Source organism: Anomaloglossus baeobatrachus, unplaced genomic scaffold, assembly GCF_048569485.1.
Source record: "Anomaloglossus baeobatrachus isolate aAnoBae1 unplaced genomic scaffold, aAnoBae1.hap1 Scaffold_560, whole genome shotgun sequence".
NCBI lineage: Eukaryota > Metazoa > Chordata > Amphibia > Anura > Aromobatidae > Anomaloglossus > Anomaloglossus baeobatrachus.
Window position 1 is genome coordinate 62,825 of NW_027444921.1, and position 16,930 is coordinate 79,754.

General features: G+C 46.3%; 11 non-coding genes across 11 annotated transcripts; all 11 read left to right on the top strand.

Moving 5' to 3' along the window:
- The first annotated feature begins 820 nt into the window (after positions 1-820).
- Positions 821-1,011, top strand: LOC142283993 (U2 spliceosomal RNA). Its single transcript, XR_012745563.1, has one exon. It is a non-coding gene; the product is annotated as a U2 spliceosomal RNA (small nuclear RNA).
- A 1,387-nt stretch (positions 1,012-2,398) lies between these two features.
- Positions 2,399-2,589, top strand: LOC142283995 (U2 spliceosomal RNA). Its single transcript, XR_012745565.1, has one exon. It is a non-coding gene; the product is annotated as a U2 spliceosomal RNA (small nuclear RNA).
- Positions 2,590-3,976: 1,387 nt separating this feature from the next.
- Positions 3,977-4,167, top strand: LOC142283996 (U2 spliceosomal RNA). Its single transcript, XR_012745566.1, has one exon. It is a non-coding gene; the product is annotated as a U2 spliceosomal RNA (small nuclear RNA).
- A 1,386-nt stretch (positions 4,168-5,553) lies between these two features.
- On the top strand, positions 5,554-5,744 carry LOC142283997 (U2 spliceosomal RNA). The gene has a single exon (XR_012745567.1). It is a non-coding gene; the product is annotated as a U2 spliceosomal RNA (small nuclear RNA).
- Positions 5,745-7,131: 1,387 nt separating this feature from the next.
- LOC142283998 (U2 spliceosomal RNA) lies at positions 7,132-7,322 on the top strand. Its single transcript, XR_012745568.1, has one exon. It is a non-coding gene; the product is annotated as a U2 spliceosomal RNA (small nuclear RNA).
- Positions 7,323-8,709: 1,387 nt separating this feature from the next.
- LOC142283999 (U2 spliceosomal RNA) lies at positions 8,710-8,900 on the top strand. Its single transcript, XR_012745569.1, has one exon. It is a non-coding gene; the product is annotated as a U2 spliceosomal RNA (small nuclear RNA).
- A 1,387-nt stretch (positions 8,901-10,287) lies between these two features.
- On the top strand, positions 10,288-10,478 carry LOC142284000 (U2 spliceosomal RNA). Its single transcript, XR_012745570.1, has one exon. It is a non-coding gene; the product is annotated as a U2 spliceosomal RNA (small nuclear RNA).
- Positions 10,479-11,865: 1,387 nt separating this feature from the next.
- Positions 11,866-12,056, top strand: LOC142284001 (U2 spliceosomal RNA). Its single transcript, XR_012745571.1, has one exon. It is a non-coding gene; the product is annotated as a U2 spliceosomal RNA (small nuclear RNA).
- A 1,386-nt stretch (positions 12,057-13,442) lies between these two features.
- On the top strand, positions 13,443-13,633 carry LOC142284003 (U2 spliceosomal RNA). Its single transcript, XR_012745572.1, has one exon. It is a non-coding gene; the product is annotated as a U2 spliceosomal RNA (small nuclear RNA).
- Positions 13,634-15,020: 1,387 nt separating this feature from the next.
- LOC142284004 (U2 spliceosomal RNA) lies at positions 15,021-15,211 on the top strand. The gene has a single exon (XR_012745573.1). It is a non-coding gene; the product is annotated as a U2 spliceosomal RNA (small nuclear RNA).
- Positions 15,212-16,598: 1,387 nt separating this feature from the next.
- On the top strand, positions 16,599-16,789 carry LOC142284005 (U2 spliceosomal RNA). Its single transcript, XR_012745574.1, has one exon. It is a non-coding gene; the product is annotated as a U2 spliceosomal RNA (small nuclear RNA).
- Positions 16,790-16,930: the final 141 nt, after the last annotated feature.

The following is a 16,930-nucleotide window of genomic DNA, read 5'->3' on the forward strand; positions in this document are numbered from 1 at the left end:
GCAACCTACTGCGAAGCCTCATACCGCAATATAAGGAACGTCAAATACTAAGAAAGGGCGGCCTATGAAAGAATTACTACTTTCAATAAGTACACTTAAACGGCTAATTGGGAATAGAAAAACTGTAAAAAGCCCTCTGAGAAAGCCCCCCTCTAACCTTTGATAGTAAGCTTTTCTGTAGTCTGCCTGTTGATGTATTTTCCGTTTGAACTGTGCACAACATGAAGAGACGGAACACTGGCGGCTTGTCACAATGCCCCCCGATGACATCACAATAGCGCTGCTGCCTAGAAAACAAGCTGCGCAGAAGAAGTTGTTCTTTGGGTGGGAGGGTGGGCTAGTGGAAGGAGGGGGCAATCTCTTTTTTTCCCGGGTGGTAGGGGGATGACAGGAGAAGGGAAGCGGGTGGTGAGAAAGGTACAGAGGGCAGGGTTTGGGGGCTGGGAAGGAAAGGGAAAAGATTAGGGTTTGGGGATGATGAAAGGGCTTTCTACGGGTAAGGATGGCAAAGGGTGGCAGTGACGGAAAGTCAGGCAACCTGTCCTGTCCGTCTTTTTGTATCGTGAATTGGAAAGACTGCAAGGGGGAGGGGAGTTGCTTGCGCCCTAAAGGAGGAGTTATTCAGATTCATTGCAGTGGGCGGCGGCTGCAAAACGCACCATTCTTCTTGTTTTTGCTCTGCAAAGCAGCCTTTTCAAGGGTTGGCTTGGGTGACAAAATGTCTTGTGTAGGCGTGGGTTTGTCTCCCTCTCGCTCTCTCTCCCTAAGATGTGTCCGGCATAGGCCAGGGTGCCACTCGAGGCCCAAACCAATTCTGGTTATCGCTTCTCGGCCTTTTGGCTAAGATCAAGTGTAGTATCTGTTCTTATCAGTTTAATATCTGATACGTCCCCTATCTGGGGACCATATATTAAATGGATTTTTAGAACAGGGAGATGGAAAAAGAGCTTGCTCTGTCCACTCCACGCATTGACCTGGTATTGCAGTACCTCCAGGAACGGTGCACCCCTTCTTAACCCAGTTTCCAAAAGCAGAACTCAATTCACCTGATTCATATTAGCCCGATTTAATGAATTGGAAGAAAGCATACGTCTTCATATGCACCTCAATTTGGCCCATTCACTTTTCACACTTCCTCCTTTTGTTTTTTATCTTTCACACTTTTGACTTTCTTTATTCATCCAAATAGCAAACTCATCACCACTCAACCTGACCAACTCGGCTATGTCCCCGTGCTGCAGTTCTCTGTCTTATCTAGATCATTTGCAATTGAATGGAATAGATCCCTTTTGGACAAAGTGGATTCACCTGCTGCTGCAGTGACCACAGGTGTGATAAGATCTAGAATTGGCATCTGGTGCGATCTCTCCGCTTCCACTCCAAAGAAAGTTACCTGTTTATTCCTATCATGCATTGGTTTTTGGGGTTTTCTTTGAGTAATGATGATCTCTTTAGTAGTCTGTTGGCGCCCTCTCCTGGAGGAATAGTTTGCTTGCTCTTGGACATTCTAAAAGAGAGGTCATGATAGACATTGAGCTTCTGAGCTCAATTGGGGACAGTCATGGGTGATGAATGTTTGCAACCTACTGCGAAGCCTCATACCGCAATATAAGGAACGTCAAATACTAAGAAAGGGCGGCCTATGAAAGAATTACTACTTTCAATAAGTACACTTAAACGGCTAATTGGGAATAGAAAAACTGTAAAAAGCCCTCTGAGAAAGCCCCCCTCTAACCTTTGATAGTAAGCTTTTCTGTAGTCTGCCTGTTGATGTATTTTCCGTTTGAACTGTGCACAACATGAAGAGACGGAACACTGGCGGCTTGTCACAATGCCCCCCGATGACATCACAATAGCGCTGCTGCCTAGAAAACAAGCTGCGCAGAAGAAGTTGTTCTTTGGGTGGGAGGGTGGGCTAGTGGAAGGAGGGGGCAATCTCTTTTTTTCCCGGGTGGTAGGGGGATGACAGGAGAAGGGAAGCGGGTGGTGAGAAAGGTACAGAGGGCAGGGTTTGGGGGCTGGGAAGGAAAGGGAAAAGATTAGGGTTTGGGGATGATGAAAGGGCTTTCTACGGGTAAGGATGGCAAAGGGTGGCAGTGACGGAAAGTCAGGCAACCTGTCCTGTCCGTCTTTTTGTATCGTGAATTGGAAAGACTGCAAGGGGGAGGGGAGTTGCTTGCGCCCTAAAGGAGGAGTTATTCAGATTCATTGCAGTGGGTGGCGGCTGCAAAACGCACCATTCTTCTTGTTTTTGCTCTGCAAAGCAGCCTTTTCAAGGGTTGGCTTGGGTGACAAAATGTCTTGTGTAGGCGTGGGTTTGTCTCCCTCTCGCTCTCTCTCCCTAAGATGTGTCCGGCATAGGCCAGGGTGCCACTCGAGGCCCAAACCAATTCTGGTTATCGCTTCTCGGCCTTTTGGCTAAGATCAAGTGTAGTATCTGTTCTTATCAGTTTAATATCTGATACGTCCCCTATCTGGGGACCATATATTAAATGGATTTTTAGAACAGGGAGATGGAAAAAGAGCTTGCTCTGTCCACTCCACGCATTGACCTGGTATTGCAGTACCTCCAGGAACGGTGCACCCCTTCTTAACCCAGTTTCCAAAAGCAGAACTCAATTCACCTGATTCATATTAGCCCGATTTAATGAATTGGAAGAAAGCATACGTCTTCATATGCACCTCAATTTGGCCCATTCACTTTTCACACTTCCTCCTTTTGTTTTTTATCTTTCGCACTTTTGACTTTCTTTATTCATCCAAATAGCAAACTCATCACCACTCAACCTGACCAACTCGGCTATGTCCCCGTGCTGCAGTTCTCTGTCTTATCTAGATCATTTGCAATTGAATGGAATAGATCCCTTTTGGACAAAGTGGATTCACCTGCTGCTGCAGTGACCACAGGTGTGATAAGATCTAGAATTGGCATCTGGTGCGATCTCTCCGCTTCCACTCCAAAGAAAGTTACCTGTTTATTCCTATCATGCATTGGTTTTTGGGGTTTTCTTTGAGTAATGATGATCTCTTTAGTAGTCTGTTGGCGCCCTCTCCTGGAGGAATAGTTTGCTTGCTCTTGGACATTCTAAAAGAGAGGTCATGATAGACATTGAGCTTCTGAGCTCAATTGGGGACAGTCATGGGTGATGAATGTTTGCAACCTACTGCGAAGCCTCATACCGCAATATAAGGAACGTCAAATACTAAGAAAGGGCGGCCTATGAAAGAATTACTACTTTCAATAAGTACACTTAAACGGCTAATTGGGAATAGAAAAACTGTAAAAAGCCCTCTGAGAAAGCCCCCCTCTAACCTTTGATAGTAAGCTTTTCTGTAGTCTGCCTGTTGATGTATTTTCCGTTTGAACTGTGCACAACATGAAGAGACGGAACACTGGCGGCTTGTCACAATGCCCCCCGATGACATCACAATAGCGCTGCTGCCTAGAAAACAAGCTGCGCAGAAGAAGTTGTTCTTTGGGTGGGAGGGTGGGCTAGTGGAAGGAGGGGGCAATCTCTTTTTTTCCCGGGTGGTAGGGGGATGACAGGAGAAGGGAAGCGGGTGGTGAGAAAGGTACAGAGGGCAGGGTTTGGGGGCTGGGAAGGAAAGGGAAAAGATTAGGGTTTGGGGATGATGAAAGGGCTTTCTACGGGTAAGGATGGCAAAGGGTGGCAGTGACGGAAAGTCAGGCAACCTGTCCTGTCCGTCTTTTTGTATCGTGAATTGGAAAGACTGCAAGGGGGAGGGGAGTTGCTTGCGCCCTAAAGGAGGAGTTATTCAGATTCATTGCAGTGGGCGGCGGCTGCAAAACGCACCATTCTTCTTGTTTTTGCTCTGCAAAGCAGCCTTTTCAAGGGTTGGCTTGGGTGACAAAATGTCTTGTGTAGGCGTGGGTTTGTCTCCCTCTCGCTCTCTCTCCCTAAGATGTGTCCGGCATAGGCCAGGGTGCCACTCGAGGCCCAAACCAATTCTGGTTATCGCTTCTCGGCCTTTTGGCTAAGATCAAGTGTAGTATCTGTTCTTATCAGTTTAATATCTGATACGTCCCCTATCTGGGGACCATATATTAAATGGATTTTTAGAACAGGGAGATGGAAAAAGAGCTTGCTCTGTCCACTCCACGCATTGACCTGGTATTGCAGTACCTCCAGGAACGGTGCACCCCTTCTTAACCCAGTTTCCAAAAGCAGAACTCAATTCACCTGATTCATATTAGCCCGATTTAATGAATTGGAAGAAAGCATACGTCTTCATATGCACCTCAATTTGGCCCATTCACTTTTCACACTTCCTCCTTTTGTTTTTTATCTTTCACACTTTTGACTTTCTTTATTCATCCAAATAGCAAACTCATCACCACTCAACCTGACCAACTCGGCTATGTCCCCGTGCTGCAGTTCTCTGTCTTATCTAGATCATTTGCAATTGAATGGAATAGATCCCTTTTGGACAAAGTGGATTCACCTGCTGCTGCAGTGACCACAGGTGTGATAAGATCTAGAATTGGCATCTGGTGCGATCTCTCCGCTTCCACTCCAAAGAAAGTTACCTGTTTATTCCTATCATGCATTGGTTTTTGGGGTTTTCTTTGAGTAATGATGATCTCTTTAGTAGTCTGTTGGCGCCCTCTCCTGGAGGAATAGTTTGCTTGCTCTTGGACATTCTAAAAGAGAGGTCATGATAGACATTGAGCTTCTGAGCTCAATTGGGGACAGTCATGGGTGATGAATGTTTGCAACCTACTGCGAAGCCTCATACCGCAATATAAGGAACGTCAAATACTAAGAAAGGGCGGCCTATGAAAGAATTACTACTTTCAATAAGTACACTTAAACGGCTAATTGGGAATAGAAAAACTGTAAAAAGCCCTCTGAGAAAGCCCCCCTCTAACCTTTGATAGTAAGCTTTTCTGTAGTCTGCCTGTTGATGTATTTTCCGTTTGAACTGTGCACAACATGAAGAGACGGAACACTGGCGGCTTGTCACAATGCCCCCCGATGACATCACAATAGCGCTGCTGCCTAGAAACAAGCTGCGCAGAAGAAGTTGTTCTTTGGGTGGGAGGGTGGGCTAGTGGAAGGAGGGGGCAATCTCTTTTTTTCCCGGGTGGTAGGGGGATGACAGGAGAAGGGAAGCGGGTGGTGAGAAAGGTACAGAGGGCAGGGTTTGGGGGCTGGGAAGGAAAGGGAAAAGATTAGGGTTTGGGGATGATGAAAGGGCTTTCTACGGGTAAGGATGGCAAAGGGTGGCAGTGACGGAAAGTCAGGCAACCTGTCCTGTCCGTCTTTTTGTATCGTGAATTGGAAAGACTGCAAGGGGGAGGGGAGTTGCTTGCGCCCTAAAGGAGGAGTTATTCAGATTCATTGCAGTGGGCGGCGGCTGCAAAACGCACCATTCTTCTTGTTTTTGCTCTGCAAAGCAGCCTTTTCAAGGGTTGGCTTGGGTGACAAAATGTCTTGTGTAGGCGTGGGTTTGTCTCCCTCTCGCTCTCTCTCCCTAAGATGTGTCCGGCATAGGCCAGGGTGCCACTCGAGGCCCAAACCAATTCTGGTTATCGCTTCTCGGCCTTTTGGCTAAGATCAAGTGTAGTATCTGTTCTTATCAGTTTAATATCTGATACGTCCCCTATCTGGGGACCATATATTAAATGGATTTTTAGAACAGGGAGATGGAAAAAGAGCTTGCTCTGTCCACTCCACGCATTGACCTGGTATTGCAGTACCTCCAGGAACGGTGCACCCCTTCTTAACCCAGTTTCCAAAAGCAGAACTCAATTCACCTGATTCATATTAGCCCGATTTAATGAATTGGAAGAAAGCATACGTCTTCATATGCACCTCAATTTGGCCCATTCACTTTTCACACTTCCTCCTTTTGTTTTTTATCTTTCACACTTTTGACTTTCTTTATTCATCCAAATAGCAAACTCATCACCACTCAACCTGACAAACTCGGCTATGTCCCCGTGCTGCAGTTCTCTGTCTTATCTAGATCATTTGCAATTGAATGGAATAGATCCCTTTTGGACAAAGTGGATTCACCTGCTGCTGCAGTGACCACAGGTGTGATAAGATCTAGAATTGGCATCTGGTGCGATCTCTCCGCTTCCACTCCAAAGAAAGTTACCTGTTTATTCCTATCATGCATTGGTTTTTGGGGTTTTCTTTGAGTAATGATGATCTCTTTAGTAGTCTGTTGGCGCCCTCTCCTGGAGGAATAGTTTGCTTGCTCTTGGACATTCTAAAAGAGAGGTCATGATAGACATTGAGCTTCTGAGCTCAATTGGGGACAGTCATGGGTGATGAATGTTTGCAACCTACTGCGAAGCCTCATACCGCAATATAAGGAACGTCAAATACTAAGAAAGGGCGGCCTATGAAAGAATTACTACTTTCAATAAGTACACTTAAACGGCTAATTGGGAATAGAAAAACTGTAAAAAGCCCTCTGAGAAAGCCCCCCTCTAACCTTTGATAGTAAGCTTTTCTGTAGTCTGCCTGTTGATGTATTTTCCGTTTGAACTGTGCACAACATGAAGAGACGGAACACTGGCGGCTTGTCACAATGCCCCCCGATGACATCACAATAGCGCTGCTGCCTAGAAAACAAGCTGCGCAGAAGAAGTTGTTCTTTGGGTGGGAGGGTGGGCTAGTGGAAGGAGGGGGCAATCTCTTTTTTTCCCGGGTGGTAGGGGGATGACAGGAGAAGGGAAGCGGGTGGTGAGAAAGGTACAGAGGGCAGGGTTTGGGGGCTGGGAAGGAAAGGGAAAAGATTAGGGTTTGGGGATGATGAAAGGGCTTTCTACGGGTAAGGATGGCAAAGGGTGGCAGTGACGGAAAGTCAGGCAACCTGTCCTGTCCGTCTTTTTGTATCGTGAATTGGAAAGACTGCAAGGGGGAGGGGAGTTGCTTGCGCCCTAAAGGAGGAGTTATTCAGATTCATTGCAGTGGGCGGCGGCTGCAAAACGCACCATTCTTCTTGTTTTTGCTCTGCAAAGCAGCCTTTTCAAGGGTTGGCTTGGGTGACAAAATGTCTTGTGTAGGCGTGGGTTTGTCTCCCTCTCGCTCTCTCTCCCTAAGATGTGTCCGGCATAGGCCAGGGTGCCACTCGAGGCCCAAACCAATTCTGGTTATCGCTTCTCGGCCTTTTGGCTAAGATCAAGTGTAGTATCTGTTCTTATCAGTTTAATATCTGATACGTCCCCTATCTGGGGACCATATATTAAATGGATTTTTAGAACAGGGAGATGGAAAAAGAGCTTGCTCTGTCCACTCCACGCATTGACCTGGTATTGCAGTACCTCCAGGAACGGTGCACCCCTTCTTAACCCAGTTTCCAAAAGCAGAACTCAATTCACCTGATTCATATTAGCCCGATTTAATGAATTGGAAGAAAGCATACGTCTTCATATGCACCTCAATTTGGCCCATTCACTTTTCACACTTCCTCCTTTTGTTTTTTATCTTTCACACTTTTGACTTTCTTTATTCATCCAAATAGCAAACTCATCACCACTCAACCTGACCAACTCGGCTATGTCCCCGTGCTGCAGTTCTCTGTCTTATCTAGATCATTTGCAATTGAATGGAATAGATCCCTTTTGGACAAAGTGGATTCACCTGCTGCTGCAGTGACCACAGGTGTGATAAGATCTAGAATTGGCATCTGGTGCGATCTCTCCGCTTCCACTCCAAAGAAAGTTACCTGTTTATTCCTATCATGCATTGGTTTTTGGGGTTTTCTTTGAGTAATGATGATCTCTTTAGTAGTCTGTTGGCGCCCTCTCCTGGAGGAATAGTTTGCTTGCTCTTGGACATTCTAAAAGAGAGGTCATGATAGACATTGAGCTTCTGAGCTCAATTGGGGACAGTCATGGGTGATGAATGTTTGCAACCTACTGCGAAGCCTCATACCGCAATATAAGGAACGTCAAATACTAAGAAAGGGCGGCCTATGAAAGAATTACTACTTTCAATAAGTACACTTAAACGGCTAATTGGGAATAGAAAAACTGTAAAAAGCCCTCTGAGAAAGCCCCCCTCTAACCTTTGATAGTAAGCTTTTCTGTAGTCTGCCTGTTGATGTATTTTCCGTTTGAACTGTGCACAACATGAAGAGACGGAACACTGGCGGCTTGTCACAATGCCCCCCGATGACATCACAATAGCGCTGCTGCCTAGAAAACAAGCTGCGCAGAAGAAGTTGTTCTTTGGGTGGGAGGGTGGGCTAGTGGAAGGAGGGGGCAATCTCTTTTTTTCCCGGGTGGTAGGGGGATGACAGGAGAAGGGAAGCGGGTGGTGAGAAAGGTACAGAGGGCAGGGTTTGGGGGCTGGGAAGGAAAGGGAAAAGATTAGGGTTTGGGGATGATGAAAGGGCTTTCTACGGGTAAGGATGGCAAAGGGTGGCAGTGACGGAAAGTCAGGCAACCTGTCCTGTCCGTCTTTTTGTATCGTGAATTGGAAAGACTGCAAGGGGGAGGGGAGTTGCTTGCGCCCTAAAGGAGGAGTTATTCAGATTCATTGCAGTGGGCGGCGGCTGCAAAACGCACCATTCTTCTTGTTTTTGCTCTGCAAAGCAGCCTTTTCAAGGGTTGGCTTGGGTGACAAAATGTCTTGTGTAGGCGTGGGTTTGTCTCCCTCTCGCTCTCTCTCCCTAAGATGTGTCCGGCATAGGCCAGGGTGCCACTCGAGGCCCAAACCAATTCTGGTTATCGCTTCTCGGCCTTTTGGCTAAGATCAAGTGTAGTATCTGTTCTTATCAGTTTAATATCTGATACGTCCCCTATCTGGGGACCATATATTAAATGGATTTTTAGAACAGGGAGATGGAAAAAGAGCTTGCTCTGTCCACTCCACGCATTGACCTGGTATTGCAGTACCTCCAGGAACGGTGCACCCCTTCTTAACCCAGTTTCCAAAAGCAGAACTCAATTCACCTGATTCATATTAGCCCGATTTAATGAATTGGAAGAAAGCATACGTCTTCATATGCACCTCAATTTGGCCCATTCACTTTTCACACTTCCTCCTTTTGTTTTTTATCTTTCACACTTTTGACTTTCTTTATTCATCCAAATAGCAAACTCATCACCACTCAACCTGACCAACTCGGCTATGTCCCCGTGCTGCAGTTCTCTGTCTTATCTAGATCATTTGCAATTGAATGGAATAGATCCCTTTTGGACAAAGTGGATTCACCTGCTGCTGCAGTGACCACAGGTGTGATAAGATCTAGAATTGGCATCTGGTGCGATCTCTCCGCTTCCACTCCAAAGAAAGTTACCTGTTTATTCCTATCATGCATTGGTTTTTGGGGTTTTCTTTGAGTAATGATGATCTCTTTAGTAGTCTGTTGGCGCCCTCTCCTGGAGGAATAGTTTGCTTGCTCTTGGACATTCTAAAAGAGAGGTCATGATAGACATTGAGCTTCTGAGCTCAATTGGGGACAGTCATGGGTGATGAATGTTTGCAACCTACTGCGAAGCCTCATACCGCAATATAAGGAACGTCAAATACTAAGAAAGGGCGGCCTATGAAAGAATTACTACTTTCAATAAGTACACTTAAACGGCTAATTGGGAATAGAAAAACTGTAAAAAGCCCTCTGAGAAAGCCCCCCTCTAACCTTTGATAGTAAGCTTTTCTGTAGTCTGCCTGTTGATGTATTTTCCGTTTGAACTGTGCACAACATGAAGAGACGGAACACTGGCGGCTTGTCACAATGCCCCCCGATGACATCACAATAGCGCTGCTGCCTAGAAAACAAGCTGCGCAGAAGAAGTTGTTCTTTGGGTGGGAGGGTGGGCTAGTGGAAGGAGGGGGCAATCTCTTTTTTTCCCGGGTGGTAGGGGGATGACAGGAGAAGGGAAGCGGGTGGTGAGAAAGGTACAGAGGGCAGGGTTTGGGGGCTGGGAAGGAAAGGGAAAAGATTAGGGTTTGGGGATGATGAAAGGGCTTTCTACGGGTAAGGATGGCAAAGGGTGGCAGTGACGGAAAGTCAGGCAACCTGTCCTGTCCGTCTTTTTGTATCGTGAATTGGAAAGACTGCAAGGGGGAGGGGAGTTGCTTGCGCCCTAAAGGAGGAGTTATTCAGATTCATTGCAGTGGGCGGCGGCTGCAAAACGCACCATTCTTCTTGTTTTTGCTCTGCAAAGCAGCCTTTTCAAGGGTTGGCTTGGGTGACAAAATGTCTTGTGTAGGCGTGGGTTTGTCTCCCTCTCGCTCTCTCTCCCTAAGATGTGTCCGGCATAGGCCAGGGTGCCACTCGAGGCCCAAACCAATTCTGGTTATCGCTTCTCGGCCTTTTGGCTAAGATCAAGTGTAGTATCTGTTCTTATCAGTTTAATATCTGATACGTCCCCTATCTGGGGACCATATATTAAATGGATTTTTAGAACAGGGAGATGGAAAAAGAGCTTGCTCTGTCCACTCCACGCATTGACCTGGTATTGCAGTACCTCCAGGAACGGTGCACCCCTTCTTAACCCAGTTTCCAAAAGCAGAACTCAATTCACCTGATTCATATTAGCCCGATTTAATGAATTGGAAGAAAGCATACGTCTTCATATGCACCTCAATTTGGCCCATTCACTTTTCACACTTCCTCCTTTTGTTTTTTATCTTTCACACTTTTGACTTTCTTTATTCATCCAAATAGCAAACTCATCACCACTCAACCTGACCAACTCGGCTATGTCCCCGTGCTGCAGTTCTCTGTCTTATCTAGATCATTTGCAATTGAATGGAATAGATCCCTTTTGGACAAAGTGGATTCACCTGCTGCTGCAGTGACCACAGGTGTGATAAGATCTAGAATTGGCATCTGGTGCGATCTCTCCGCTTCCACTCCAAAGAAAGTTACCTGTTTATTCCTATCATGCATTGGTTTTTGGGGTTTTCTTTGAGTAATGATGATCTCTTTAGTAGTCTGTTGGCGCCCTCTCCTGGAGGAATAGTTTGCTTGCACTTGGACATTCTAAAAGAGAGGTCATGATAGACATTGAGCTTCTGAGCTCAATTGGGGACAGTCATGGGTGATGAATGTTTGCAACCTACTGCGAAGCCTCATACCGCAATATAAGGAACGTCAAATACTAAGAAAGGGCGGCCTATGAAAGAATTACTACTTTCAATAAGTACACTTAAACGGCTAATTGGGAATAGAAAAACTGTAAAAAGCCCTCTGAGAAAGCCCCCCTCTAACCTTTGATAGTAAGCTTTTCTGTAGTCTGCCTGTTGATGTATTTTCCGTTTGAACTGTGCACAACATGAAGAGACGGAACACTGGCGGCTTGTCACAATGCCCCCCGATGACATCACAATAGCGCTGCTGCCTAGAAAACAAGCTGCGCAGAAGAAGTTGTTCTTTGGGTGGGAGGGTGGGCTAGTGGAAGGAGGGGGCAATCTCTTTTTTTCCCGGGTGGTAGGGGGATGACAGGAGAAGGGAAGCGGGTGGTGAGAAAGGTACAGAGGGCAGGGTTTGGGGGCTGGGAAGGAAAGGGAAAAGATTAGGGTTTGGGGATGATGAAAGGGCTTTCTACGGGTAAGGATGGCAAAGGGTGGCAGTGACGGAAAGTCAGGCAACCTGTCCTGTCCGTCTTTTTGTATCGTGAATTGGAAAGACTGCAAGGGGGAGGGGAGTTGCTTGCGCCCTAAAGGAGGAGTTATTCAGATTCATTGCAGTGGGCGGCGGCTGCAAAACGCACCATTCTTCTTGTTTTTGCTCTGCAAAGCAGCCTTTTCAAGGGTTGGCTTGGGTGACAAAATGTCTTGTGTAGGCGTGGGTTTGTCTCCCTCTCGCTCTCTCTCCCTAAGATGTGTCCGGCATAGGCCAGGGTGCCACTCGAGGCCCAAACCAATTCTGGTTATCGCTTCTCGGCCTTTTGGCTAAGATCAAGTGTAGTATCTGTTCTTATCAGTTTAATATCTGATACGTCCCCTATCTGGGGACCATATATTAAATGGATTTTTAGAACAGGGAGATGGAAAAAGAGCTTGCTCTGTCCACTCCACGCATTGACCTGGTATTGCAGTACCTCCAGGAACGGTGCACCCCTTCTTAACCCAGTTTCCAAAAGCAGAACTCAATTCACCTGATTCATATTAGCCCGATTTAATGAATTGGAAGAAAGCATACGTCTTCATATGCACCTCAATTTGGCCCATTCACTTTTCACACTTCCTCCTTTTGTTTTTTATCTTTCACACTTTTGACTTTCTTTATTCATCCAAATAGCAAACTCATCACCACTCAACCTGACCAACTCGGCTATGTCCCCGTGCTGCAGTTCTCTGTCTTATCTAGATCATTTGCAATTGAATGGAATAGATCCCTTTTGGACAAAGTGGATTCACCTGCTGCTGCAGTGACCACAGGTGTGATAAGATCTAGAATTGGCATCTGGTGCGATCTCTCCGCTTCCACTCCAAAGAAAGTTACCTGTTTATTCCTATCATGCATTGGTTTTTGGGGTTTTCTTTGAGTAATGATGATCTCTTTAGTAGTCTGTTGGCGCCCTCTCCTGGAGGAATAGTTTGCTTGCTCTTGGACATTCTAAAAGAGAGGTCATGATAGACATTGAGCTTCTGAGCTCAATTGGGGACAGTCATGGGTGATGAATGTTTGCAACCTACTGCGAAGCCTCATACCGCAATATAAGGAACGTCAAATACTAAGAAAGGGCGGCCTATGAAAGAATTACTACTTTCAATAAGTACACTTAAACGGCTAATTGGGAATAGAAAAACTGTAAAAAGCCCTCTGAGAAAGCCCCCCTCTAACCTTTGATAGTAAGCTTTTCTGTAGTCTGCCTGTTGATGTATTTTCCGTTTGAACTGTGCACAACATGAAGAGACGGAACACTGGCGGCTTGTCACAATGCCCCCCGATGACATCACAATAGCGCTGCTGCCTAGAAAACAAGCTGCGCAGAAGAAGTTGTTCTTTGGGTGGGAGGGTGGGCTAGTGGAAGGAGGGGGCAATCTCTTTTTTTCCCGGGTGGTAGGGGGATGACAGGAGAAGGGAAGCGGGTGGTGAGAAAGGTACAGAGGGCAGGGTTTGGGGGCTGGGAAGGAAAGGGAAAAGATTAGGGTTTGGGGATGATGAAAGGGCTTTCTACGGGTAAGGATGGCAAAGGGTGGCAGTGACGGAAAGTCAGGCAACCTGTCCTGTCCGTCTTTTTGTATCGTGAATTGGAAAGACTGCAAGGGGAGGGGAGTTGCTTGCGCCCTAAAGGAGGAGTTATTCAGATTCATTGCAGTGGGCGGCGGCTGCAAAACGCACCATTCTTCTTGTTTTTGCTCTGCAAAGCAGCCTTTTCAAGGGTTGGCTTGGGTGACAAAATGTCTTGTGTAGGCGTGGGTTTGTCTCCCTCTCGCTCTCTCTCCCTAAGATGTGTCCGGCATAGGCCAGGGTGCCACTCGAGGCCCAAACCAATTCTGGTTATCGCTTCTCGGCCTTTTGGCTAAGATCAAGTGTAGTATCTGTTCTTATCAGTTTAATATCTGATACGTCCCCTATCTGGGGACCATATATTAAATGGATTTTTAGAACAGGGAGATGGAAAAAGAGCTTGCTCTGTCCACTCCACGCATTGACCTGGTATTGCAGTACCTCCAGGAACGGTGCACCCCTTCTTAACCCAGTTTCCAAAAGCAGAACTCAATTCACCTGATTCATATTAGCCCGATTTAATGAATTGGAAGAAAGCATACGTCTTCATATGCACCTCAATTTGGCCCATTCACTTTTCACACTTCCTCCTTTTGTTTTTTATCTTTCACACTTTTGACTTTCTTTATTCATCCAAATAGCAAACTCATCACCACTCAACCTGACCAACTCGGCTATGTCCCCGTGCTGCAGTTCTCTGTCTTATCTAGATCATTTGCAATTGAATGGAATAGATCCCTTTTGGACAAAGTGGATTCACCTGCTGCTGCAGTGACCACAGGTGTGATAAGATCTAGAATTGGCATCTGGTGCGATCTCTCCGCTTCCACTCCAAAGAAAGTTACCTGTTTATTCCTATCATGCATTGGTTTTTGGGGTTTTCTTTGAGTAATGATGATCTCTTTAGTAGTCTGTTGGCGCCCTCTCCTGGAGGAATAGTTTGCTTGCTCTTGGACATTCTAAAAGAGAGGTCATGATAGACATTGAGCTTCTGAGCTCAATTGGGGACAGTCATGGGTGATGAATGTTTGCAACCTACTGCGAAGCCTCATACCGCAATATAAGGAACGTCAAATACTAAGAAAGGGCGGCCTATGAAAGAATTACTACTTTCAATAAGTACACTTAAACGGCTAATTGGGAATAGAAAAACTGTAAAAAGCCCTCTGAGAAAGCCCCCCTCTAACCTTTGATAGTAAGCTTTTCTGTAGTCTGCCTGTTGATGTATTTTCCGTTTGAACTGTGCACAACATGAAGAGACGGAACACTGGCGGCTTGTCACAATGCCCCCCGATGACATCACAATAGCGCTGCTGCCTAGAAAACAAGCTGCGCAGAAGAAGTTGTTCTTTGGGTGGGAGGGTGGGCTAGTGGAAGGAGGGGGCAATCTCTTTTTTTCCCGGGTGGTAGGGGGATGACAGGAGAAGGGAAGCGGGTGGTGAGAAAGGTACAGAGGGCAGAGTTTGGGGGCTGGGAAGGAAAGGGAAAAGATTAGGGTTTGGGGATGATGAAAGGGCTTTCTACGGGTAAGGATGGCAAAGGGTGGCAGTGACGGAAAGTCAGGCAACCTGTCCTGTCCGTCTTTTTGTATCGTGAATTGGAAAGACTGCAAGGGGGAGGGGAGTTGCTTGCGCCCTAAAGGAGGAGTTATTCAGATTCATTGCAGTGGGCGGCGGCTGCAAAACACACCATTCTTCTTGTTTTTGCTCTGCAAAGCAGCCTTTTCAAGGGTTGGCTTGGGTGACAAAATGTCTTGTGTAGGCGTGGGTTTGTCTCCCTCTCGCTCTCTCTCCCTAAGATGTGTCCGGCATAGGCCAGGGTGCCACTCGAGGCCCAAACCAATTCTGGTTATCGCTTCTCGGCCTTTTGGCTAAGATCAAGTGTAGTATCTGTTCTTATCAGTTTAATATCTGATACGTCCCCTATCTGGGGACCATATATTAAATGGATTTTTAGAACAGGGAGATGGAAAAAGAGCTTGCTCTGTCCACTCCACGCATTGACCTGGTATTGCAGTACCTCCAGGAACGGTGCACCCCTTCTTAACCCAGTTTCCAAAAGCAGAACTCAATTCACCTGATTCATATTAGCCCGATTTAATGAATTGGAAGAAAGCATACGTCTTCATATGCACCTCAATTTGGCCCATTCACTTTTCACACTTCCTCCTTTTGTTTTTTATCTTTCACACTTTTGACTTTCTTTATTCATCCAAATAGCAAACTCATCACCACTCAACCTGACCAACTCGGCTATGTCCCCGTGCTGCAGTTCTCTGTCTTATCTAGATCATTTGCAATTGAATGGAATAGATCCCTTTTGGACAAAGTGGATTCACCTGCTGCTGCAGTGACCACAGGTGTGATAAGATCTAGAATTGGCATCTGGTGCGATCTCTCCGCTTCCACTCCAAAGAAAGTTACCTGTTTATTCCTATCATGCATTGGTTTTTGGGGTTTTCTTTGAGTAATGATGATCTCTTTAGTAGTCTGTTGGCGCCCTCTCCTGGAGGAATAGTTTGCTTGCTCTTGGACATTCTAAAAGAGAGGTCATGATAGACATTGAGCTTCTGAGCTCAATTGGGGACAGTCATGGGTGATGAATGTTTGCAACCTACTGCGAAGCCTCATACCGCAATATAAGGAACGTCAAATACTAAGAAAGGGCGGCCTATGAAAGAATTACTACTTTCAATAAGTACACTTAAACGGCTAATTGGGAATAGAAAAACTGTAAAAAGCCCTCTGAGAAAGCCCCCCTCTAACCTTTGATAGTAAGCTTTTCTGTAGTCTGCCTGTTGATGTATTTTCCGTTTGAACTGTGCACAACATGAAGAGACGGAACACTGGCGGCTTGTCACAATGCCCCCCGATGACATCACAATAGCGCTGCTGCCTAGAAAACAAGCTGCGCAGAAGAAGTTGTTCTTTGGGTGGGAGGGTGGGCTAGTGGAAGGAGGGGGCAATCTCTTTTTTTCCCGGGTGGTAGGGGGATGACAGGAGAAGGGAAGCGGGTGGTGAGAAAGGTACAGAGGGCAGGGTTTGGGGGCTGGGAAGGAAAGGGAAAAGATTAGGGTTTGGGGATGATGAAAGGGCTTTCTACGGGTAAGGATGGCAAAGGGTGGCAGTGACGGAAAGTCAGGCAACCTGTCCTGTCCGTCTTTTTGTATCGTGAATTGGAAAGACTGCAAGGGGGAGGGGAGTTGCTTGCGCCCTAAAGGAGGAGTTATTCAGATTCATTGCAGTGGGCGGCGGCTGCAAAACGCACCATTCTTCTTGTTTTTGCTCTGCAAAGCAGCCTTTTCAAGGGTTGGCTTGGGTGACAAAATGTCTTGTGTAGGCGTGGGTTTGTCTCCCTCTCGCTCTCTCTCCCTAAGATGTGTCCGGCATAGGCCAGGGTGCCACTCGAGGCCCAAACCAATTCTGGTTATCGCTTCTCGGCCTTTTGGCTAAGATCAAGTGTAGTATCTGTTCTTATCAGTTTAATATCTGATACGTCCCCTATCTGGGGACCATATATTAAATGGATTTTTAGAACAGGGAGATGGAAAAAGAGCTTGCTCTGTCCACTCCACGCATTGACCTGGTATTGCAGTACCTCCAGGAACGGTGCACCCCTTCTTAACCCAGTTTCCAAAAGCAGAACTCAATTCACCTGATTCATATTAGCCTGATTTAATGAATTGGAAGAAAGCATACGTCTTCATATGCACCTCAATTTGGCCCATTCACTTTTCACACTTCCTCCTTTTGTTTTTTAT